Source organism: Meriones unguiculatus, chromosome 7 (genome assembly GCF_030254825.1).
Source record: "Meriones unguiculatus strain TT.TT164.6M chromosome 7, Bangor_MerUng_6.1, whole genome shotgun sequence".
Classification (NCBI taxonomy): domain Eukaryota; kingdom Metazoa; phylum Chordata; class Mammalia; order Rodentia; family Muridae; genus Meriones; species Meriones unguiculatus.
Window position 1 is genome coordinate 19,653,379 of NC_083355.1, and position 24,994 is coordinate 19,678,372.

Here is a 24,994-nt window from a genome sequence, read left to right on the forward strand (position 1 = left end):
AAGCCAGGGAGCTCTGAAGCCAGGAGTTCCAGGTCCTCCGAGGGCTGCTTTTGTTGGCTGGTGCAGGCCCCTGCAGCTCGGCTCAGGAGCAGGCTTCCCACAGGCCTGCTCCCTGCTTGCTGGCAGCTTCCTGCTTGCTGGCAGAACACACAGGTATTATTGTAAGGAGAAAAATGAGATTGCTGTTATTGCTATAGTCCTCCTGTAGAAATGGTAGCTTGGCCCAGCCAGGAGCCGAGAGGCAGTCAGTGCCAAAGACGGCTGAGCTCATCGCAAGAGGGGACGTAGGTGTTTCCAGAAAGCATGGTGTGGGAGAAAGGTTCCACGCTTGGGATCCCAAGTCCTCAAAGCGAACCCTTCATCCCCTTTGTCACCTCTTCCCCAGTCACCTGAGCCCTCTCCCATTTGAGCCTTCCTCTTGGGTCTCTGACCAAAGGCTCATCACTTAGCATATTGTCTGGCAGCTAGATTAGAAAGAAAATGGGGGTGCTCATTTAATGTCTCCTTTCTCCCTTCCTTCTTACGGAAACAGGACACTATGTAACTGAGGAACCCCGAGGCGGCTTGGCGGTGCACGTGTGTAATCTCGGCATCCGCGTGGGTCATGTGGCCTACGCAAGACCTGTCTCAAAAAAGAAAGAAAAAGCTGAGGGGGGAGGGGGGAATCATAGTCTCAGCGATGGGGAGGTAAAGGCAAACAGATCCCTGGGGCTCACTGGCCAGCTATCCTAGTCAAATCAGAGAACCCTGGCCAGTGAGAGACTCCATCTCAAAACAGAAGGGAGGGGCCAGTGAAATACCTTGGCAAGTAAAGGTGCTTGCCAGCAGCCTAACAGACTGTGCTTGCTTCCTAAGATCTACATGATGGAAGGAGAGAATCATCTCCCACAAGTTACCCTCGGCCTCCACATGGATAGCATGGGCATCTGTACACACACACACACACACACACACACACACGTGATTTTCTAATTTATTATTTTTTAAAACGAAAGTAAGGGGTTAACTAGAAAGCTGCTTCAGCGCCTAAGGGCATTTGCTGCTCTTGCAGAGGACCTGAGCTGGGGTTCCCAGCACCCATGTTAGGGGCTCCAGAGGATCTGGCACTTCTGGCCTCTTCAGAAACTTGCAGACACATACACACACATAATTAGAAATAACTCTTTAAAAAAAAATAAAAGTTTACATCACCTAAAGAACAATGCCTGAGGTTGACCTCTGGCCTACGCCATACATTCTCTCTCTCTCTCTCTCTCTCTCTCTCTCTCTCTCACACACACACACACACACACATCACACATGTCTTAACGTACACTCATTTACACACACAGATCACTGACACACAAATACACACAAACACACACACACACACACACACAAAGAAAGGAGGTGGGGAAAGAAAGGAAAAGTGAAAAGAAATTGTGAGGCTTTGAGTTTACAAAGATCAAATACCCACAGGACGCTGGGAAATATGGAGACGTGGTTCGTGCTGCTGCTGTCCCCAGACTCCTGGCAACAGCCTCGAAACGATACAGGCCACTCTAAGCTAAGCCCGGAATCAAATTAAGAAGAAGGTTCCAGGGCGTTGGGGAATTTTCCTGCTCCTTCCCCGGAAAGGGCTGGTGAGGCCTGCAGCCAGGTCACAGAGGGCAGGAAAGCTGGTTGGAGAGGAGCAGCCTGGGAAACTCCAGGAGGCGGCGGCTGAGCTGCGCCAGTTGGAAGGCCTACACCGTGACGGCTCCACAGAGTGAGTCACCTCTACTAGGACACAAAGCCCTGGCATTTGGCTGCTTCAGGCCAGGCCCTGAAACACCCTCCAACCCCCTCTGATTTTCCAGCTTTGAGTCACAAGGCGGGTGTTATTAACAACAGACCCTGTGGAAGCTTCCTATGGAAGAGCCAAATCCCTCTGCTTCTGTGTCAGGGGGAAAAAAAATGCAAATGCCATCAGTGTGTCACTGTGACATTCTAACTATTGTCGTTCTTGGGCCAATGAGGAGGCTCAGAAGGCAAAGGCGAATGCTGCCACATCTGATGACTGGAGGTCAGCTGCGGGTCCCTCGTAGCAGAAGGAGAGAACCGGCTCCCACAAGTCACCCTCTGACTTCCACGTGTGTGTCATGGCCACATCATTCACTAAAAGTAATTTAAAATTTTTTAAAGTAATTTTTTTTAATGTGTCATTCTTACTGGGCACAGCGGTGCACACCTTTAATCCCAGCACTTGGGGAGGCAGAGGCAGGCAGATCTCTGTGAGTTTGAGGCCAGCCTGGTCTACAGAGTGAGCTCCAGGGCAGCCATAATGAGATCGTGTCTCAAAAAAAAAAAAAAAAAAAAAAAAAGCCATTATTGGTCATTATGGCTCTGAATTTTGTATTCTCTGAGTTCTAGTCCCCTGGGTAAAATCCCTCATCGGGCTGCCCTGACCATGTCTGCTGTGATACACACTTGGGCATGGCTGCTGTGGTAGGCACCTGGGCACAGCTGCTTGGTACACACCTGGTCATGACTGCTGTGATGCATGGTGGCTCTTCCTTACAGACTTGAGTGTTGTGGGCTTCCTTTCTTGACTTCCTCTGACTATTTATCGTCATTCACGAGTTTTCCTATTCCATCTTATCTCAACTATGCTAGGAAAAAAATCAAAAGGGACTTGAGGCCAGACTTCAGCGAATGGGGACAGAGGATGGATTGGAGGTCCTTGGGGACCCCAGTAGGGATGTCACGGCGTGGCAAGTGAGCTACTGGAGGGCCCGAGGCACAGGCTAAGACCCAGGAGCAAGTGAGAACACAGTTCGGGGGAGATTCTGCCATTCCCACACTCACATCAGGATCAGGCAGGCAGCTCCAAGAGCCCATGGGGGCATTTTCTATTGCACTGTGGTCTCTCTCACCCCCTAAAGTATTGTCCCGGCACCAGCAAGATGGCTCAGTGGATAAAGGTGCTTGCTGCCAATACTAACAGCCTGAGTCCTCCCCAAGAGACCCACTCCTGACTCCCGACATGTTCACCATGGCTGTGTGTGTGTGTGTGTGTCTGTGTGATATAAATGCAACAATAAATAAATAAATGTAATAAGATTCAAAAATATAAAGCGTCAGACTCATTGTTAAGGTTTTCAATTTTTAGGACATTTTATTATTTGGGGTGTGTGTAAGGTCTTGCCACAGCATACCGTGGCAGGGAGTAGAGAACTGCTGGGAGACGGTTTTGTACGTTGTGTATTCAAAGGCTGATTTCTGTGCCCAGGGCTGTGGTTGCGCGGCCATTATCATCGTCATTACGATGATGTTGACATCGTCACTGAAGCATCTCTTGTCTCAGTGTTGTGTAAAAATTGTTCTGTAAAACAATTGAACAGCCTGTAGCCGGTCAGGATAGTTAGGGCAGGAGTTCCGGTCCGAGGGAGGGGGTCCCAGGAGGAGAGAGAGGAGAAGGTCACCGCAAGGACATGGATGGAGCAGGAGCAGCCAGGGAAAGACGAAGGTGGCAGGTAACGGGGCAAAGGGCTAGGAAGTAAGGTCAACCGCCAGCATAGTCGGGTTAGAATAAATGAGAATCCGCTCAGCTGGAGTGCTTGAAGCTTATTAATAGGTATAATAGGTCTCAGTGTCATTTGGGAGCAAGGGCGGCTATTAGAAAAGCCCCTGCTATTAATTTTACAGAGAACCTGTGGGAGTTGGCTCTTTCCTTCTACTGTGTGGGCCTCAGAGATCAAGGCAGGGTCATCTGCCTTGGCGGCAAATAAGATTACATAACAAGCCATCTTGCCAGCTAGTCTTTATCTTGAGAGCCACGGCCAGGCCCGCCTCGCCGTGAGAATCTACGTTCGGCCAGAGCAAGGACAAAGAAGGCAAGGCAAGCAGTTTCCCATTGGGTTGTCATCAGGAAGTGCTTGGACATTTCTGCATCATACCATGGGCCACAGCGGAGCCACTTGGCCAAACCCAAGTGCAGAGGAGGCTGGGAAATGTAGTCCTTAGGGTGCATCATGTCTGAATGTCCTGCTTCTAAAAAGGAGGTAACGAGGGAAACAACTGGGGACAGTTATCACTTCTTGCGATAACCCTCAAGAGGAAAGTGATACCAGGGCCCAGCAGCCCCTCTCCATGAGACTCTGGGTGGAGGAATTGAGGAAACTCTGAGTTTTGTCCAAGGAGGTTGTAGTTTATTGCTGTTCAACTCTTGACAGTCTCTTACTCACAGTCTCTTACTCTACCTTGGAGTAGAAGAGAGGGTGGAATGTATTTCCCTACTCCAGGGACACTGGGCCTGGCCATCTGACTTTGTGGGACGTGAGCAGAAGTGACAGGCTGCAGCGCTTGAGCCAAGCCTGAAAGGCCGTTGTGTGTTTCCACTTGAGTCACTCGCTTACCGTGAGGCAGTCACTTGCCTGAGAAAATGAAGAAATACCCAAAACATACCTGGAGCTCCGAGCAGCTGGGCTCTGTGGAACCGGCCCACCCTCAGCCTCACCAGTGGAGAAAACACGTGAGCACTGGTGTTGTTGGCTGGTGTTTGGGGGTGACTGGTTGTGGAGTGCTATTGCAGTTAAAATTGCCACGGGTGGATACCATAGCACTCTCCCAACCCCTGACCTCCACCGAAGTTCATTAACTCACATAGTCACCAGTCATTTGCAAGATGCCTGTCACACGGCGGGAAGTGATACAGGTGCTGTGGCTTCAGAACACTTGTGACACTTTGGGGGGGGGGGAGACAGACACAGAAATACACAAGGACATTGCAGCACAGCCCATTCTTCAGTCTGGACTGGAGGGAAAGCTCAGTGGGGCTGTGAAGAGTGAGAGAACTTTCCTCTGTTCCTTTTGCTCCTGGACCCCATACACAGCTCTCCCACCCATCTGGAGACTGGAGGCTGGGTCCCAACTGAGCGTCAGACTTCAGGAAGGGCAGGGACCGCTCTGTAATTACGGGTAGTGTCAATTGGACGCACAGGGCACGTGGCCGTCCAGGCAGAGAGCAGTGTCCTGGGGACAGCGCTAAGTCTCCCTGCAGAGCCGATGAGCCTCGGTTTCTAATTCTGTTGCTTGAAGCCATTCTCTCAGCCCCAGTGTCAGGTCCAGCACTGTAAAGAAGTGATGCGACCTCTAGTAGCCACCGTTTCTCTCTTCCTTTAGCAACAGACCCTAGAATTTCCACTGAGGACGTGGCAGCCCAGTAAAGATTATGTTTCCTGACTCTCTTGCAGCTATACAGGGCCATGAGGCTACTACATTCTTGACAGGCCAGAGAACAGAAGTGTCGTTGTGTACCTTCTGGGACAAGAAAGCTCTATCCATTTCCCTTTGTTTTTTGGCCACGTGGAGAGACAGAATCCAACCCCATCCAAAAAATGTGGTTGAAATGTCAAGGAAGATTATGCCACTGAAAGGTTAAGAAAACATTGATTTGCTCACATAACAGGGGTTCCTGGATTCCTAAAGGCTTGAGATCTCAGTGGAGGTTGGGGGTGGAGCTAGAGGGAAGCTTCAACTTCCTGCAGCCACCAAATGGAGGGAGCTTACAAGAATGCTCATCAGCATGAAGGCAGCAAACCTACATTCTAACATAGGGGAGGACAAACTTTTGTCTCAGGATTACAGTGGAGAAGAAAGTACTGGATAATGTCCAAACTCTTTCCTCTACTACCATGTAACTTCTTAAATGTGGGATCCAGAGCGGTCTGCCTGGGGTCAAGTCACAGCTCACATTGTAGCTAAGCACAGTTCAGACTACACTTCCCAGCATCCCTTACACCTAGAGACAGTCCTGAGGCTGTTAAGCTCCATGGAAGAAAGCAGGAGTGCCAAGGGCCCTCTCTTGGAGATGAAAGATTTGCCTACACTGCTGTGACTGTGAGCACGTGATGGGTTTTTTCTGTGCCTCTGTTTCCTTACCTACCAAATGGGGATAACAATGGAACCTTCTCCCCAAAAGCTCCCTTTGTTCCTAATGTTCCATGGCGTGGTGGGGTAAGATGATGACGCACTGAGAATTTCAGAACTGCCAGGATGTTTCCAGAACAACAACAACAACAAAAATGTCTGGCTATGTCATTCGTTACCCTGATCTGAGCATCACACCTTGCATACTTACATTAACATTTCACACCGGATCCCATAAACACATGCCCCATAAGCCAGACCTGATGGTGCAGGCCTGCAGTCCCGACACTTGGGAGGCTGTGGCAGGAAGTTTGAAAGTTCAAAGCCAGCCTGTGCAACACAGTGAGACCCAGCCTCGAAATAAAAACTAGCAACGGGGCTGAGGATGTAGGTCGGTGTGGAAACATGCACAGTGCACTAGGATCAATCCCCGGGACCCTTCTTCTGAAAAGTACATTTATTTTATTTAAGTTGTATGAGCATTTTGACCATACGTGTGTGTGTGTGTGTGTGTGTGTGTGTGTGTGTGTGTGTGTGTGAACACAGTGTACATGTCTGGTGCCCTCAGAGTTCATAAAAGAACATCACGTCCCTTACGATCTAAGCCATCTCTCCAGCCTCTTCTGTATTCTTCTGGAAAAATATACAATTGTACGTCAATTTAAAGCCTGATGACCTGAGTTCAAGGTCCGTGATGTAACGGAAAGAGAGCACCAACTCCTACAAGCTGTCCCCTGGCCTCCATATGTATGATGTCACGCACACACAGACACAAACACACGTGAATAAGTAAACAGGCATTTAAAAGCTGCTTTGGTACGATTGTGAAGCAGGCACATTGTTCTCTCTGCGGTTTCATTTCAGCCAAAAGCACAAATATGGTACTCAAAAGTGAAATGAATAAACTCTACATGTCAGTCTCATGGCCTTTTAAAGTTTGTTTTTAAGACCCTTTAAAGATTTGTTTTATTTCATGTGTATGAGTGTTCAGCCTGCATGTGCACCGTGTGTGTGTGTGTGTGTGTGTGTGTGTGTGTGTGTGTGTGCGTGCCTGGGGCCTGTGGAAGTCAGAAGAGGGCATCAGATCCTCTGGAACTAGAGTTACAGATGATGGTGTGGCGCTATGTGGGAGCTGGGAAACTGAACCCGGGTCCTCTGTAAGAGCAGCCAGCGCTCTTAACCACTGAGCCACCTCTCCAGCCCCCTCAGTCTTAGAGCTTGGTGGAGAGGGTAAATCAAGAAAGTCAGGAGAAGTGATCGGCAAGTGGACCAAAATGATGGTACGTTAAAGCCAGTCAAATCCACATCGTGAGAAGGACCAATAACGATGCATCAGGGGGCGCGTGCTGTGCTCACAAGGGAACCCAGGTTCTCCGGAACCCAGGCCAGCCACCTCCAGTCCATATTTTTAGGGGATCTACTATGTGTTAAAAACAAAAACAAAAACAGGGCGACTGCTGTGGGTAACCTGTGCAAGGAAGAGGCTGGTAGCCTGGCAGGTACCACAGGCTAGCCCAGAGAAGAGCACAGCCCATCAGAGCAGGCAGGTCACATGCCTAGTGTCCTATCGGAGGACACTTCCCCAGACCAGTGAGCTAGACTGACGCTAGAAGTTACAGCCAAGGCCACAGGTGTTTTACAGCGCAAGAGACGTGAGCCTACCCACTGCTGTCTGCCTGGAGGGGGCCCAGTCATACCTAGTTAGCCGGGTGGGAGTGCCAACTCACCCACTTACCACTTTGCAGCCCGAGCAGATCCCTCCACTTCTTCCCAGCTGGATCTCCTCACCAGGCAGATGCAAGGGTTGGTAGGGATAAATGACGCAATGCCTTGGCCTATCAGAGGGCTGTGCAGGGTCCCACTCCCTTTCCACCACTCTGTAAACTGAGTCCTATTTTTAAAAATAAGCTGGAGAGCTGTCTGTTGAAATAGTTTCTCTGACTGGGCAATGATTTCATCAGTAAGCATTCCTGAACTCCAAACGCCTGAGAGTCCAAATGGCGGAGAGTCAGAGGCGCTGGGTTGGAAGCGCTCTGCCCAGCCTCCATCCAGAACCTTCCCCACCGCTTCCCTCTAAAACACCAGCTTCTGTTCGGACACAGCCAGGAGCAGAGAGCTCCCCACTCCCCAGTTCCGACCGGCCTCCCTGTCACTTTCTGTGTGTGTGGATACGCACTGTGTGTGCACAAGTGGAGGCCACAGGATGTAGTTATATAACGAAGCTCCTTCCTCCTGCGTGATGGACGCTGTCCGTTATCACCTGACGTACTTCAGGCATTTTCATGGGCATATCAATCTCATCGATGATTTGTCCTGAACTTTGGCTGCCTAAAACCCCTGTGTCCCACAGGCTGCAAGGAAAACCTAACCATCCACCATTGTGAACTTGTGCCAAGCGATATGTATGTATGTATGTATGTATGTATGTATGTATGTATGTTTGTGCATGTGTTCATCTGTATACAAGCACACATGTGCGTTTGTGTGAAGAGCAAAGAACAAACTCCAAAGTCATTCTTCAGGCATTGTCCACCTTTTGTTTTGTTTTGTTTTGTTTTGTTTTGTTTTGTTTTGAGGCAGGGCTTCTCACTGCCCTAAATCTTGTGAAGTAGGCTAGGCTGGCTGTAGGGATCTGCCTGTCTCCTCCTCCTCCTCCTCTTCTTCCTCTTCCTCCTCCTCCTCTTCTTCCTCTTCTTTCTCCTCCTCTTCCTTCCCCTCCTCTTCCTTCTCCTCCCCAGTGTTGGGGTTACAACTGCTTACCACTGGCTTCTTCCCATGGTTTCTGGGAATTGAATTCAGAGTCTCAAGCTTGAAAGGCAAACCCTGAGCCGGGCTAAGTGGCACACACCTTTAATCCCAGCACTCAGGAGGCAGAAGCAGGTGGATCTCTGTGAGTTCAAGGCCAGCCTGGTCTACAGAGTGAATCCAGAATAGCCAGGGCTACACAGAGAAACCCTGTCTCAAAAAACCAAAACAAACACACACACATACGCACAAAGACAAATCCTGAGCTATCTCCCTAGCCTGCCCAAGTGACTTTTAAATGTAAATACACAATGTCACACGTCAGAACCTCTAGGAAATAGTTCTCTGCCTGTCCTCGCCAGGAGGGTGGTTCTATAGGACTCAGTTCTATATTACCACCCAACTCTTACACACACACACACACACACACACACACACACACACCAACTCTGAACTATTTTGTGTGTGAGGTAAAAAAAAAAAAAAAAGAGTGATGATTCACTCAGTTCTGAACCATCCTGTTGCATAAAATAATGAGCAAAGGGGCCGAAGCCAGTGGAGTGGGTGTGGCTCAGTGACGAGAGCACTTACCTAGAATGTATAAAGCTCTGGGTTGAGGGCAAGATTAAAATAAAAAAAGAGAGAGAGAGACTCACCAAGGTGTGACAGAATATACCTGTAATCCCAGCATCTAGCAGGCTGAAACAGGAAGAGTGTGAGTTTGAGGCTAGCCTGAACTACATTGTGAGACCCTTTCTGAAAAACCCAAGGGCTGGGAATATACCTCAGTAGCAGCAAGCACAATGCTCTATGTTTAAACCCTAGAACTAGAGGAGGAGCTCAGAGAGCTTTAAAAAAATGGAGGTGGGTGTTGTGTGTATATACATTCCAAGAAAATAAATTTTAAGAGAAAAAAAGATCTCGAATTACCAAGCAATTTATTGCTGTGGTGATCGTAATCATCACAGCATCTGTGACTCTGGGAAAATAACTCATCCTTAGTTTCTTCATCTTTTAAATAATGCCCAGGGGCAAGAAAGATCTCTTAGTGGTTAAAAGCACAAACTACTCTTGGAGAGGACCAGAGCTTGGTTCCAGCTCTCATACAGGGTGGCCCACAGCTGCCGGTATCTCCAGCTCCAGGGGGATCTGATGCCCTCTTCTGGGCTCTATGGGAAACTGCACTCACATGCATCCACACGAAGATACACAGTTACAAACATAGCTTCAAAAAAGATAAAATATTTTTTAGAATTTCATCGCATGGAGCTTGGGGGAAGACTTATTGGTGTACATAGATATTATCACATGGTTCAGCAGCTTATGAAAAGCATCTGTTTAACACACGAGGACCTGAGTTTGATTCCCTAGAGAACTGCCACCAAGGTGGCGGGGGAGGGATTCGCCGTCCGTTCAATTTATACAAATCAGGCGGCAGGGACCAGGAGTGGTGATGCAAGCCTTTAATCCCGGAACTCAGGAGACAGAGATGGGTGGTTCCCTGTGAGTTCCAGCCAGCCTCGGCTACAGTGAGACCTTAAAAAAAAATCAGGTGGCAGACATATTATTGGAGAGACGTATTTGAATGAACCCCAGTTTCAGGTTAGTCCCACCTGGTACCATCATATAAACTTCGGGCAAGAGTCTGCTTCGCTCACGGGATATCACTGAGGGATGGGAGGGGGCAGTATGAAGCAGGGGGCAAATGTTGGCCTTTCCCCCCCCCCCTTTTAGGCTTTTTGGCTTTTTGAGACAGAGTCTCTCTGTGTAACAGCCCTGGAGGTCCTAGAACTCACTGAAGGCTGGCCTTGAACTCGCAGAGATCTGCCTGCCTCTGCTGATCAACTGCTGGGATAAAAAGTGTGCCACCACGCCTGGCAGGTTGGCCATCCTTATTACTAGACTCCTAGCCTGGTACTGACACATACTGTTGGCCACCTTCTTGCCTGGAGCGCTTTCCTTCCCTTGAATTATTTCTTTGGGACAAATGCAGGCTCCTTTCTCCAGCTTGCTACAGTTGTCAGCTCCAAGAAAAGCAGGTAGCCATAAATCCCGCAGCCACTGAGGCCCAGGATGGAGCCGTGGCAGCTCCCCCGGCTAGGAGCCGCCTGCAGTGGGTGACCCACAGCTGCTCCTCGTGGAGGCCTGAGTGCCAGAGATTACATCATCTGGAGGGTGGAAGACTCGGCGGTGGAGTGGGAAGGCTTGGGGTTGGCAGGAAACGTTTACTCCTTTGGCACCTCTGTCTCCATCTGAGGTGGGAGAGTTGGTCCAGATGCCACATGCCAGGTTTCCTCTATAGTCCTTTAGAACCATTTGTTCACAGGCAAATGCACAGATCTCATCTCAGAGTGGCCTAGAGGGGCCTGAGGCTGTGGATGAGCGTCCTCAAGTCTGCTGTGTAACAAATGAATGAGACAAGAGAGGAAGGCCGAGTCCTTCATAGGTGCTCTTCTCCTCCGCCTGCGTTCCCAAAGATGTCAGCTAAAACACCCCATCCTCCGGGGCTCTGAACACATCCTCCATGCTCCGCTCATGGGTGTCCCAGCGATTCTGAGACCTAACAGCCATCCTGGTTATCACCGACCTCATAGTCGTCCAAGTCAATTCATTTTGGGGCTCATCCTGCTTCCCACAGGTACAACCTCTATTCTGCTGCTCCGAATCGGCCTGGCTGGAAGGCAGCTCTCCTCCAGGATTCAGTACAGTGAGACTTAAATATTTAAAAACCACTCACGTACAAATACATTGCAGAGCTAAACAGCAAGAGGAAAAGTGTGTGTGTATGTGTGTGTACATGGGTGTACAGGGTACACACACACACACACACACATATACATGGTAGAAGCCAGAGGTTGACATTTGGAGATCCTGTCTTCTTTTTTTTTTCTTTTGAGCTGGGTCTCTCTAAATCTGGAGCTCATGTTTCCAGCTAGTCTGGCTGGCCAGTAAGCCCCCAAGATCCTCTTGTTTTCCACCAATATCCTCTCCCTACCAGTATTGGGCTTACAGATGAAAAGCCTCAGGCCCAGCTTTTTACATGAACCCTAGGGTTCCAGACTCGGGTCCTCATTCTTGCACAGCTATCGCCTTACCCTCTGAGCCACATCCTTAGACCTCTTGTTGGTGGTGGGGTGGGGGTAGAGAGGTATATGTGGCAGGGGGTGAGCATGGGAGGGGGTGGAAGGGTGTAGCTGGGTATGGCTGGGTATGGTGGCACAGGCCTTTGATCCCAGCACTCAGGAGGCAGATCTCTGTGAGTGACAGACAAGCCTGGTTTGCATAGTGAGTTCTAGGACAGCCAAAACTGCATGGTGAGACACCGCTGAGGGAGAGAGAGAGAGAGAGAGAGAGAGAGAGAGAGAGAAGATATACCTACCAGTTTTATGTAAACTTGACACAAGTTAGAGTCATCTCAAAGGAGGGAACCTCAGTTGACAGAGGCCTCCACAAGATCTGGCAGTAGGGTATTTTCTTAACTAGTGATGTAGAAGGGCCCAGCCCCTTGGGCCACTCCTGGGCTGGTGGTCCTGGGTTTTAAAGAAACCAGGCTGAGCAAGCTGGGAGGAGCAAGCCAGTAAGCACAACCCTCCAGGCCCTCTGCATCAGCTCCCACCTCTGGGTTCCTAACATTCCTGTCCTGACTTCCTTCGATGATGACTTGACTATTGATAGGGAAGCAGAAGCCAAATAAATCCTTTCCTCTCCACGTTGCTCTGGTCGCGGTGCTTCATCACAGCAGCGGCGACCCCTAACTAAGACACTAGACACCCTGTGAATGACACTCCCTGGAGCTTAGCTGTCCTGCTTTTCTTCAAATATTGGCTCGGAAGCTGGAGAGAGGACTTGGGCAGCAAACCACTTGGCCGCAGAAGCATGAAGACCTGAGTTCCATCCCCGGAACCCATGTAAAACAACTGGGCGTGGTGGCTCTTTCCAGTAATCCCAGGACTAGAGGCAAAAACCAATGGGTTCCTTAGGCTTGTCAGCCAGCCGGCCTAACCCGGAGCCCTGGGTCCTAGTGAGAGACCTTGTCCCACCAAACAAGGTGAGCAGTTCCTCATCTCTGGCTCTCACGTGCATGAACATACGTCCACTTGTGGAAAACACACAGACATGAACGTACACACACACAAAATAAATAATAATAATAATAATTAAAATTGGAGTTGAGGCCCAATCACTGACTCCCACAAGCTTCCTACAGAAGTGGAGGCCCTCTTATCTGTTCCCCAAGCCTACAGTGTTATTTGGGTATAGAAGCCCCAGAGGGGGTCCTCATTTCCATGTTTGGGAAAACAAATAGGAGAGAGAGTTGAGAGGAGAGAGGGGGGAGAAGTCATGTTCCTGAACGGAGAAGCAAAGAGAGGAAGCGGGGCCAGATGCTGAGGGTAGCTCCAGGCTGCTCCAGGGGCTCTGTGAGTGTCCTCAGCCTCAGAATTTTGTTCAAACAAAATCTTAAGAGGAAAACCCAGTCTAGGAAACAGACAAAGCAGGCAGGAATGGGACAGGAAAAGGGGGAGCTTGACCCTCAAAGACAGCTGGGAGTAGCAAAGAGGGGCTCAATGCAACCCCCAAGCCTCCTCCATGTGCCCTTTAGGAAAGCCCTTATTTAGCTAACTTAGTCCATTTTACAGATGGGGAAACTGATGCCCATAAAGAAATGAGTTGAAGAAGGGCAGTGGTGGCACACACCTTTAATCGCAGTGCTCAAGAGGCAGAGGCAGACAGATCTCTGTGAGTTTGAGGCCAGCCTGGTCTACAGAGATAGTTCTACGACAGCCAGGGCTATACAGAGAAACCCTGTCTTGAAAGAAAGAGAAGGAAAGAAAGAAAGAAAGAAAGAAAGAAAGAAAGAAAGAAAGAAAGAAAGAAAGAAAGAAAGAAAGGAAGGAAGGAAGGAAGGAAGGAAGGAAGGAAGGAAGGAAGGAAGGAAGGAAGGAAAGAAAGAAAGAAAGAAATGAAGGAAGGCGTTGACTGTGTTGTGAGCTAGCCTGTGACATCATAGGAACCAAACTGCTCCAAATCCCATGTGTTCTCCTGGTCTAGAAAAAAAAGAATAAGAAACTGCCTTTTCTGTCCACAAAACCCAGCACACTCAGTCTCTCCCACAGCCCACCTTCTGGGGCCTTCCTTCAAGTCATTGAAATGTCCCCTGCTCCATCTTTGTGACCCTCCTGGAATTTCTAGGCAGGCCGCAGGAATCTCCCTCATTCCAGATAGCCCAGCACTGCTGGGTTCTTGAGCTGGTGTCAGCTATCAGGGCTGGTCTCCTTCGTCAGTGACCAGGGAGGAAACACTGTGAACCCCAGCTCCCTCCCTGGAGTGAGATCTTCTAGAGGCCGACTCCCAAGATGGCCTGCTTTACAAGGATGAAATTTCACAACTTGTGGGTTTTAATTAAATTTTGTGTGTGTGTGTAGAATCTCAGAGAGAGAAAAAAATTCCCCCTACTCCTGCAGCTCACTTATTATTATTAAAAACCATAACAAGATGATGGGAAAGTGCTGTCCGAGCGTCCGGAATGAGAGCATATTTTAACAAAGATCTGGCCACACTGGTATCCTCAAAACCCACTCCCTGCCTCTGAACACTGGGGCCACCCCCATGACTCCACAGATCAGATTTTTAAGTCCGAGGCTTATTGCTTTCTAAGCCTCCTGGGATGTAGGGGATTATTCTGGACTTAATCCTTTAATAATTTTTCCTCCCTCCTGTCTGAGGTCTGGCTCTCCAGCTAGACTCAGACAGGGTGAAAGACTTTGTGTCCAGCCCTATGGACCCTCTTGCCTGCTATTGCCCTCGGTCACTGTCAGAAGGTTAGGAGGGGCTATGCAGGAAGCTGGCCGCTTCTGGGACACATAAAGATAACGCTTGAAGTCAGGTCCTGGGGAGAGGCGACCCATGGCTCCTGTGCCTGGAGTCTGGTGTATTGTTTTCTCTCAGGTCCTTACTGGAGCACCTGGGAGTCTGCAGCTCAGGGGTAGAGGACTTGTCCAGTGCGTGCAAAGACCCCGGTTTGAACCCCAGCCCTGAAAAAAAAAATCTGTCTCATCTATAGCTACGTTGTTGTTATTAGGTCATTGATATCCTATATCTTTTTTTTTTTTTTTTAAGAAGCAATGGAAGCATGATGACAACAATAATGAGTTGACACAGGTGGTAAAATGGCAGAGCCAGGCTTTGAACCCTCTCCCGCTAGGCTCTCTGAGCCATGGTAGAACACTGAATGTGCTGTAGGAGAAGCTAAAGGAGATGATTAAGAAACAGGATGTATAGGGCAGGGTGACTCAGACCTATCACTCAGTGTTCTGGAGGCTGACGCAGGAAAACCATTGCAAGTTCAAGGCCAGCCTGGGCTGGAAGGAGACCTTGTTACACAAAAATAAAGAAGAAGAAAAGAAAAGGGGCACGGAGGTACCCCCACTATAACTGAGCTCAGGAGGATGAGGCGGGAGAAGCTGGAATCCAAGGTCAACCCTGACATCCCTGAAGATGTGGCAAGTCTGGGACCAGTTGTGGGCTCCCTGAAACCCACCTTAAAAAACAAAAAGACATGAGTATAAATTACCTACTAACAGCAACATAGCTATAGATCAGACAGATTTTTTTTTTTCAGGGCTGGGCTCAAACCGGGATCTTTGTAGGCCCTGGACAAGTTCTGCACCACTGAGATGCAGACCCAGCCCTTGTATTGGCTTTTTTTGTTTTTGTTGTTTGTTTGTTTTCTGAGACCGGGTTTCTCTGTGTAGCCTTGGCTGCCCTGGACTCACTTTGTAGACCAGGCTGGCCTCAAACTCACAGAGATCCGCCTGCCCCTGCCTCCCAGGTACTGGGATTTAAAAAGGCATGTGTCACCACTGGTGTCAAATCAGCCTTATAAAACAGCTAAACCAGAGGTGACCTCCTTATGATGTCAAAGATCGGTTATAAACTCCGGTATTTGGAATAAGCAAAATCTGTTTTGGAATCCATCTGCCTCCTTAAAGCTTTGGTTTGATTACGGGAACACAGTATAAGCAACTCCATCTTGTATGGTCTGGTCATTTGGAGCCGATTCGGGAGCTCAGCTCAAACAATTGCCTGCTATGCTTTCGGCTAGACAGATGTCTCCTCAAAGAGTTCATACCGTGGATGAAAACTGAGAATCTAGAGCATTCAGTAGCAGGAGGCCGAGCAGGGACTGATTTAAGGGAAGGAAGCATGTAGAGAGGAGGGCTCAGTCCATAAAGGCCTACCTATAATCCTAGCACTGGGGAGGCAGAGACCAGAGGGGCTGTAATGTTTGCCGGCCAGGAAGTATAGCTGGATCTGTGAACTCCAGGTTAGACAAGAGACCTTGCTTCAAAAAATAATATGATAGAGAATGATTAAAACACACAGCATTGACTTCTGGCCTGCATACACACCGCAAGGAACCAAAAGAAGAACCATGATGTTCTTTTAGCATCTGGCCTTTCCAGGTCTCAGAGAGGCACCTGAACCGCTGGCCCGCCCGTTTCAGCTTTCCTGGAGATATGCACAGATGTGGACTGGGAAGCATTGTGCTTGCTCCCCTTGATGGGGGGTAATCCCCACTCACAACCCCGTGGACCCTGAAAATCAGCCCTACTGCCCAGCAGCCTCTGGAAGCTAGGCGCCTCCCCCAGCCTTCTACTGAGCTCGGCGGCCAGCCAGCCTCCTCTCGGTCCACAACTCTTTTAATCAGCAAGAGCTGTCTAAACCATAGGCTTAGAGAGGGAAAAAAGGTAGTTCCAGCCATCCCTGGGGGAGGGCACAAGAAATAAGTGGGTAGTTGCAGGCCAGCAGGGTGAGGGATATTAAGGGAGGTGGCTGCCGGGAGGCTGTGGTAGCTGTCATTTGTCCCTTGGGATCTTGTTAGAAATACTCATTTGTGGGCTCTAACCCAAGCCAGATAATCCAGAACTTGGGAGCAGGCCACCAACCAGCGATTTCATAAACCTTCCAGGCGATGCGGATGTGAACAGGTGTCCAAGGCGTAGGACCGTGGAGCTCCGTAACAAACCCGGAAGGAAGTGCCGAGGAAGGACTTCCTGGAGGAAGAAACTCCTGCAGAAAACAGGCAGTCAGATTAAAGGGTCACGCGGTGCCCCGAGTGGACAGAGCTGTGCATGAGGAGCGGGGAGGCGGAGGGGAGTTCAAAGAACCCTAGCGTGGAAGGCTATAGCGGGATGCGCCTGTATCCCAGCACCCAGGAGGATGAGGGAGGAGCATCCTGAGTTGGAGACCAGGCTGGGCTACACCGTGACACCCTATCTTAAGAGGACTCATCACCCTCAGCCACACAGCAAGTGTGGCCATTACTATTTGTGGATACATGAGACCCTGTCCCTACCTAAAAATAAAAGGAGAAAGAGCTAGTGTGTAGCTCAGTCAGTAGAGTGCTTGCCTGGCATGCAGGAAGCCCTAGCTTCAATCGCTCACTTAATAAAAACAGGTATGATGGCACAAGCCTGCGATCCTAGTACTCAGGAGATAGAGACAGGAAGATCAGAAGTTCGGGGCCTCCCTCGGCTACAAAGGGCTAATCTGAGAGACTCAAGACCCTGTCACAAAACAAATAACAAAAAATACATCGTGGCACCACGGCAGATAGTGGCTTGAGAGGAAGAGAGGGGCTGGGGTGTGTAAAATCAGCCTTTGAAGAAGAGAGCGTGGGTGTTGGCTGAGCCCTCCCTGCAATAAACAGCCCTGCTGGAGTCAGGCAGGACACATACCCCAGGCTCCCAAGGGTTTGGAAGCCCCCCACCTCCATCCTGGACCTCCTCGGGATGGTTAACCAAAGCTGCATGACCTCATGTGTTATGGCTGCAGAGACGCGGAGGAGGCCAGATCCGGTGTTTGTATTGAAATTAATTGGGGACCCGCAGATGATGGAGGCTTTAAGGAATGCACAGGCCCCTTTGCGATCCCTCAAACAATGGTGTTACTTTCGACCACCGCAGCCTCCCACCCCCACCCCAAAGGCCCATATCTGTACATCCTCAGCCCTCCTCCATGAAATAATAATCATAGACAGGTCCAAAAACTCTCCAATACAAAGGGACACCCAGAGAGTCAACACCCCACCCCCTGAGAGCTATTTTATTAGCCTGTAAAGCAGAGACCCTGCTTTACCAAGGCAGCCGCTTGTCAATCAGGAAAAGCCCACTGCTCACCCCCAGCCCTGATTTATGGTGATTCAAAGAAGAGATGCTGCCAGGAACAGGCCAGGGCCAGGAAAGTTTCATCTGTCTGGAATCCGACAGGAAAAACGAGGCTGGAAATTTCAGAGGAAGCTGGGATCCGTGCCGGTCGCAGGCCTCTGTTTGTGTTCGCTCAGCTGGCTCCTGTTAGCAGCTAAGGGGCCCGCGGAGGAAAAGCGAGCGGCAGGCCAGGTTTTTCCATCTCTCCAGAACCTTGAGCTTGATCCCCAGGCAGCAGCTGCTCCTGTGACCTCCGACCCCCAACAACAAGAGCCTTAGCCGGGTTTTCCCCAAAGCCCCCAGCACTGGGCTGTATCTTAAATCAACATCTTTGTTTTTCTCTCTTGCTATGAAAAATGATAGCAGAGCGAGTCTATCTTTTAGGGCTGTTTAATCAGACGCTTAGCACACTCAAGAAGAAGGGTTCGACGTAAAGAGTAATTAATTCAATTTTGTTTCCGTTTCCTCCGTCGGCATGGCCAGGCTCTCCGGAGGTGGCCTGTATCGTCCTCACTGGGCTGGGGGAACCAGGATCCGGGGCCTCCAAACCTGGCGTTCCGAGCTCTGGATTGAGGCCAGGGGTCACAGAGCTCTACCCCTGGATCTGGCCGCGAAGCAACGAGGAAAAAGAAATTTTTATTTCTCCTGCAGTGTTTATTCCGTTCATTCACTTATTCATTCACTTATTCATTCACTTATTCATTCATGCCTTACGTTGTGCCAGGCCCTGTAAGGAGGGTGTGAGAATAGGGGCAGAGGAGGTATGAAGGCGTGACCTGCCCTCGAGGAGTTACTTCACAGAGCCAATCAATAAACAACAAAATGCAGAGACCAAGCGGGGCGCTGGGGTGGGAGGGGTAGGAGGGGCAGCAGGCACAGAGAAAGCCACTTCTAAAGGCAGCCGAGGGCCCCGAGGGCCCCGGTGAAACGGCTCAGTGCGGGAAGGGGCTTGTGGCCAAGGCTGATGACCTGAGTTCTATGCTCAGGACCCACGGGACGGAAGGAGCGCTCAGACTCCACGGAGTGCACATACTAACACAGACAAGCACGAGACAAACAAACTAAGGTTTTAGAATTAAAAAGGCAAGTAGGGGAGGGGGACAGGAAAGGAAGGGACCAAGAGTGAAGAGGAAAAACAGGAAAGAGAAGGGGTGGACACACATGCCACAGGGGATCTTCTGAGACTGGGGCAGAGGGTCTGAGGACTAGGCCTGCCCTGGTAGGCTATTTGTTCTCTGTTTTAAAGGAAAAGAACTATTGGGCTGGAGAGATGGCTTGGTTAATAGCCAGTTAATAGAACTGGCTAATCTTCCAGAGGACCCGGTTTTGGCTCCCTGCACACACATAGTGGCTCATAACCATCTTTAACTCCAGTGTCAGAGGATCTGATGCCCTCTTCAGGCCTCCGCAGGCACCACACACACATGATACACAGACATACGTGCGGACAAAACATTCGTACACATAAAGTAAAAATAAATGAGTATTATTTTTTTAAGAAAGAAAAAAAATTATTCATAACAGTTGTTAAAGATAGAAGGGTAAGGCAAGAGGATTGGGAGTTCAAGGCTAGCCCGGGCTAAATGAGACCTAACCTCAAAGCAAAAATAAAAGACAGTGAGGAAGCCCACAGTCAGGGCTACTACGGTGGGCTTCGGCAACAGGGAAGAGAGATCAGGCTCAACTCTAAACACCCAGGGGGATGGTGAAGACTGATAACCAAAGAACAGTGCAGAGTCGGTGGAGGCAGCAAAGCCGGTGGGCTTCCTGATGAAGGTAAGTCAGGAGACAGGATGCCTGGTACCCTGGAGGAGGAGGGGTCTGAGCAGCCATCAAGCAAGAGTATAGGACTTTGCTAAACCCACAGAGCAGAAATGTGTGTGTGTGTGCTCCATATATATATATATATAATTGAAGAACAGGGAAACCAGATGTGCAGGTGCCCTGGGTGGCATTGTGGAAGCTGGGGTGCAAAGGGTAGGGCCAGAGGTAGGGGACCAATCAGGGGAGAGAGAGTGGGAGCTGCCGAGCTGGGGTGGGGGCGGGGAGGAAAAAAAAGGCTTAGAAGACATGCAGTGTGCCAGTTCTGGACCATGGCCGTGACGGTGGGCACCCATGAAACTGGCACTCGGGATGCTGAGGGGAGAGGATTGCAAATTTAAGGCCACCCTGGGCTGCGTAGCGAATTCTTACCTCGAATTAAATAAATAAGTAAATAACCGACGAGACGGCTCAGTCAGTAGTGTTTGCCACACAACCACGAGGACCTGCGTTAGGACCCCCAGCGGTCACTAACACGTCTGGCATGGTGGATGCACACTTGTATGCCTAGTGCTGGGGCAGCGGAGCCAGGAGGACCCCTGGGTGTGCTGGCGATCTAGCCTAGCTAACCAGTCAGCTCCGGGGCCTGGTGCAGGATCGAAGATGCCTGTTCTAGGACTCAAGGTTTCTAATGGACCGAGCAAAGACTCTGAGACAGCACTGAGCCACTTACCCCAGACGCACAACGGGAGGGGTGCCTTGCCTCAAACCCAGAATCCAAGCTATATACTATATCATGGAAAAATGTTCGAAAACTCAAAATCAGTGCGAGACTCCAAAAGGAAGCTGGGTGTGGTAAGGCATGTCTGCAGCCCCAGCCTGTGGAAGGTGGCGGCCAGCCTGGGTTATAAGAGATCCGGTCTTTAAAGCATTAATAAGACAAACAGACATTTTTTTGTCCACAGTGGACAAAATATTGATATTTCAAAGAAAAAGAAGATCTAGTCCCGTGCCCCTCCCCCACTGCCCAGTCCATCTCCCCAGTCAAGCTTAGCTCTTGGTCTCAATAAAACTTTAATAACAGGCAGCTAACTGACTCATAAGCAATCATCGTTTTTCTCTTTCTCCTTCCCTTTGCCTCATTCTCTCCTTCATTCTCTTCCCCTCCAACTCTTCTTCACCCTCCTTCCCCTCCTTTTCTTTTATCTCCTTTTCCTCTATCTCCCCCCACCTCCTTCTCCCACCTCCTTTTCTTCCTTCTCTATCTCCTTCTCTTCCTTCTCATCTTTTTTTTACTCCTCCTCTTCTGCCTCCTTTTCTTTCTTTTTTCTCCATCTCTTCCATCTCCCCTCATCTACCTTTTCTCCTTCCCCTCTTCCTCCTCCTTTTTATGGTGCTGTTGCTTGAACTCGCGGCTTCAACTTCTCTAGGCAGGCTTGAGCGCTCAATCACAACCCCACCCCTTAACTTTATTAATAATATTTATTACTGAAAACAATTACAGTGTGCCTTCCATTTTGGACCCATGAAGGCCCCTTTACACCCTCTCCCCACATCAAAACTGTCCAAAAAGCCTCTCCCTAGGCTCCAAATTCCAGTGAAAGACAATATTCCGCAGAAACAGCTCACACTTTAATTCAGCTGAAGCAAAGTTGCCCAAACCCAGGGCCTTTGCACAACCAGTTCTCCAACAGAGTGGGTAGCACATGCCAGACTCTCCTGGGGCAAACAGATTAATAAGACATGAGACTTATATTCCCAACACTGTAACCTATCCTCATGGGTTAAAAGAAAAATTGGAACCAGGGACAGAAACCATTTTGGGATGGTTAGTTTTAATTATCAACTTGACACAACACAATCACCTAAGAAATTGCCTACATTGGCCTGGCCTGAGTGCGTGTTTATGGACGACTCTCTTAATCAAGTTAATTGATTCCCAGCCCACTATGGGTAGCACCATTCCCTAGACAGGGGTTCCTGGATTGTGTAAGAGTGCAGCAACCAAGCTGAGTGAAAATAAGCAGTATGCATGCCTTCATGTCTCTGTGCTTTTGTCTTGCTCAGGTTAAGACAGCTGTAATCTTTGGCCTGAAGATATATGATCTGGGGCCTGGAAAGATGGTTTAGTGGTTACGAGCACTGGCTACTCTTCCTGTAGCTGGTTCAATTCCCAGCACTCACATGGCAGCTCACAACTGCCTAGAACTCCAGTTCCGGGGGATTGGATGGCCTTGTCTAGCCTCCAAGGGCACCAGGCACACTCATGCTACACAGACACACATGCGAGCAACTCACACGCGTAAAATAAAACAAAAATTAAAAAGATAGTTATAATATGGTGCTGTGAGGTGAGCATGGAAAGATGGCTGTAGTCCAGTGTGCCAGCCACTCCTTAGCAGTGAGGCAATGTGAGGTTGTAAAGAGGTCACCCATCTAGCTGGTGGTAGGGGAGGGTTTCAAAGAGCAAGGCCTTGAAGTCCATACAAGTAAAACTGTGGCAGACAGATGCACTGGCACTTTTCAGACAAGAACCTGTGTGTGCTCCAGCCAAGTGTGAGAGATAGTGGGCGACCAGAGACCAAGAGGCTGAGCCAAAAGTCATTCAGCATAGACTGTGAATGGCCTCTTCATAATAGAAGATTAAAAACTTGGGCTTCATTCCATCGGCAGCGGGAAGGCTCTGGAAGCTTTCAGGCATGAAATGACAGGTCTTGGTCTATTTTTAAATTGTGTTTAATTTATTGTGACACTGTATCATGGAAGTCAGAGGACAACTTTCAAGAGTCAGTATTCACTGGGCATGGTAATGCATACCTTTAATCCCAGCACTTGGGAGGCAGAGGCAGACAGATCTGAGGCCAGCCTGGTCTACAGAGTGAGTTCCAGGACAGCCAGGGCTACACAGAGACACCCTGTTTTGAAAACAAACAGTCAGTACCCTCCTCCTATCCTATTCAGTGGGTCCCAGAGGTAAAAACCGGGTCATCTACCCAGTTTGATAGTAAATGCCTTTACCCGCCATCTTAGGGATTTCTGTTGATGTGCTAGAACATCATGAGCAGAAGCAACTTGGGAAGGAAAGGGTTTGTTTGGGCTTACACTTCCACATCATAGTCTGTCATTAAAGGAAGTCAGGGCAGGAACCCGGGGGCCGAAACCAAAGCAGAGGCCATGGAGGAATGTTACCTAGTGGCTTGTTCCTCATTGCTTGCTCTGCCTGCTTTCTTATAAAACTCAGGTGGCACTGGCCACAGTGAGCTAGGCCCTCCTACATCAATCATCGATCCAGAAAATGCCCCACAGGCCAACCTGTCGGGAATACTTTCCCAGCTGAGGGTCCCTCTTCCCAATGACTCTGGACTGTATCAAGTTGACAAACAGCTAACCCGGACACCCACTAAGCCATCTCACCGGCTCCTTGATCTGTTTTTAGAAATAAAACACTGGCAGCCACAGGGAGGAGGAACCGAAATGGGAAGGGTCTGGAGGTAGAAACTGCATTGCAATAGTTCACCATAATTGGAAATTATAAAGGCCTGGATCCAGGCAGTAGTGGAGGGGACAGGGGACAGGGGACAGAGGACAGAGATGGCAGCCAAAGATATTTATGCCACACAATCTGGTGAGCATTAGTGTAGGGAGCTGAAGGGTAAGAGAATGGAGAAGTTTAGATCAAGACCCAGTGTTGAGATTTGGGCAAATCATGTTCCGTGGTAAAAGAAACCCAGTGAGCAAGTGTGAGGAAGGGGATCTGAAGGGCAGAAGATAAGCTCAGCTGTGGGCCTGCGGCTTTGGGATTTATGAAAGACTGGCCAATGAAATGGTCAGTTGAAAACTGAAGGGCTCAGGACTCAGGGCTTGGAGCATGCTCAGGCTGATTCTGGGCTGTGTGCGCAGAGGGCACACGGGCCCGTGAGCTGCCTGGGCAGAAGCGCATGAGAAGAGCTCAGGGTGAGAGGTCACTGCGGACAGGCCTAAGAAATGAGCACTGGGGCTGAAGACAGGGCTCCGTGGCTAAGAGCATAGCTACCTCTTGCAGAGGACCTGAGTTTACTTCCCAGTACCCGCAGTGGGTGCCTCACAACTGCCTGTAACTCCAGCTCCGAGGGATCGGACCGCCCTCTTCTGGCCGCTGTGAGCACCTGCACACACGTGGTATGCAAAAGCACAACCATAAACATAAACTTAAAAACAAAGAAATATAAGGAATGCATGAAACAAATAAATAGAATTAAGCATCGTCAAGGGGTAGACCGGGAGATCGGGAGAAGAAAGAATAGACGAGGGGTGGCTAGGAGGGTGGGAGAGCCAACCCACGTGGCAGATGGGAAGGAATGAAGACAAGAGCCAACTGCAGCTTAGACAGGCTGGCTGGAGATGAGTTTAGCTAAAGGAATTTCAACATCAGCCAAAATCTGCGTTTCCATTAAATTGTGTTGGGATTCAATCCCAATTTGAGGTATGAAGAAATGACATAGAGGGAGGTGGCGGGGGGAAGATCTAAGGGACGGTGAGGTCCTGAGGGCCAAGCTCTTCATGAGCAAATATGTTTGTTCTTGATTAGATCATAGGCTTATCTCGAGGGTGGTTATTACAACAGCCTAGGACTCCGACTCCAGGGGAGCTGATGTCCTCTCCTAGCCTCTGTATGCTCCTCCTCCTCTGGCCTCTGTGGGTATACACAGACACACACACATAGACACAGACTTACACACACACACAGACACACACACACACACACACACACACATACACACGCACTGAAAAATAAATAGGCTGGAACGATGGCTCAGTGGTTAAGAGCACTGGCTGCTCTTCTAGAGGACCGGGGTTCAAGTCAATTTATACCCATACGGAGGTTCACAACGGTCCCATAACTCCAGTTCCAGGGGAGTCAACACCCTCTTCTGGCCTCCAGCACACAGCACACACATAGCTAGCACACATACATCCATGCAAACAAAACGCTCATACTTGTGAAATAAAATAAATAAATATTTTAAAACTTAACAAGAACAAATATGTCTTAAAGCTCTTGATTGTTTTAAAGGACCCATTTAAAATTTTAAATTAAGAGCCTGTGCAGCTCTGTCTTTTGAATTGTCCCTCTTGCCATCGCTGCCCCCCATGAACCAGGAGCTGAATAAACCTTTTTTTGTTCTTTATATCTTTATCATGTGCACATGGGCAGGTCTACATATTTGCAGATTCAGGCGGGGGCCAGGGGTCAGCTTGGGTGTAGTCCCTAGGAAGATGACATCCACCTTGCCTTTTCAGGCAGTGTCTGTCACTGTCCTGCAGCTCATGTACCAGGCTGGGGTGGCAGGCCAGTGAGCTCCAGGGACCCACCTGGCTGGGGCCCCTCCCCCCCAGCACTGCCGTTATAACTG

At 49.4% G+C, this 24,994-nt stretch overlaps 1 long non-coding RNA gene across 1 annotated transcript in view; it reads right to left on the reverse strand.

Annotated features, from left to right (window-relative positions):
* Window positions 1–18,232: 18,232 nt before the first annotated feature.
* Window positions 18,233–24,994, reverse strand: part of LOC132655123 (uncharacterized) — a 41,124-nt gene continuing 34,362 nt past the window's right edge. The window contains exon 7 of the long non-coding RNA XR_009592761.1: window positions 18,233–18,444. This is a non-coding gene — a long non-coding RNA (uncharacterized LOC132655123). The remainder of the gene's footprint in view (window positions 18,445–24,994) is intronic.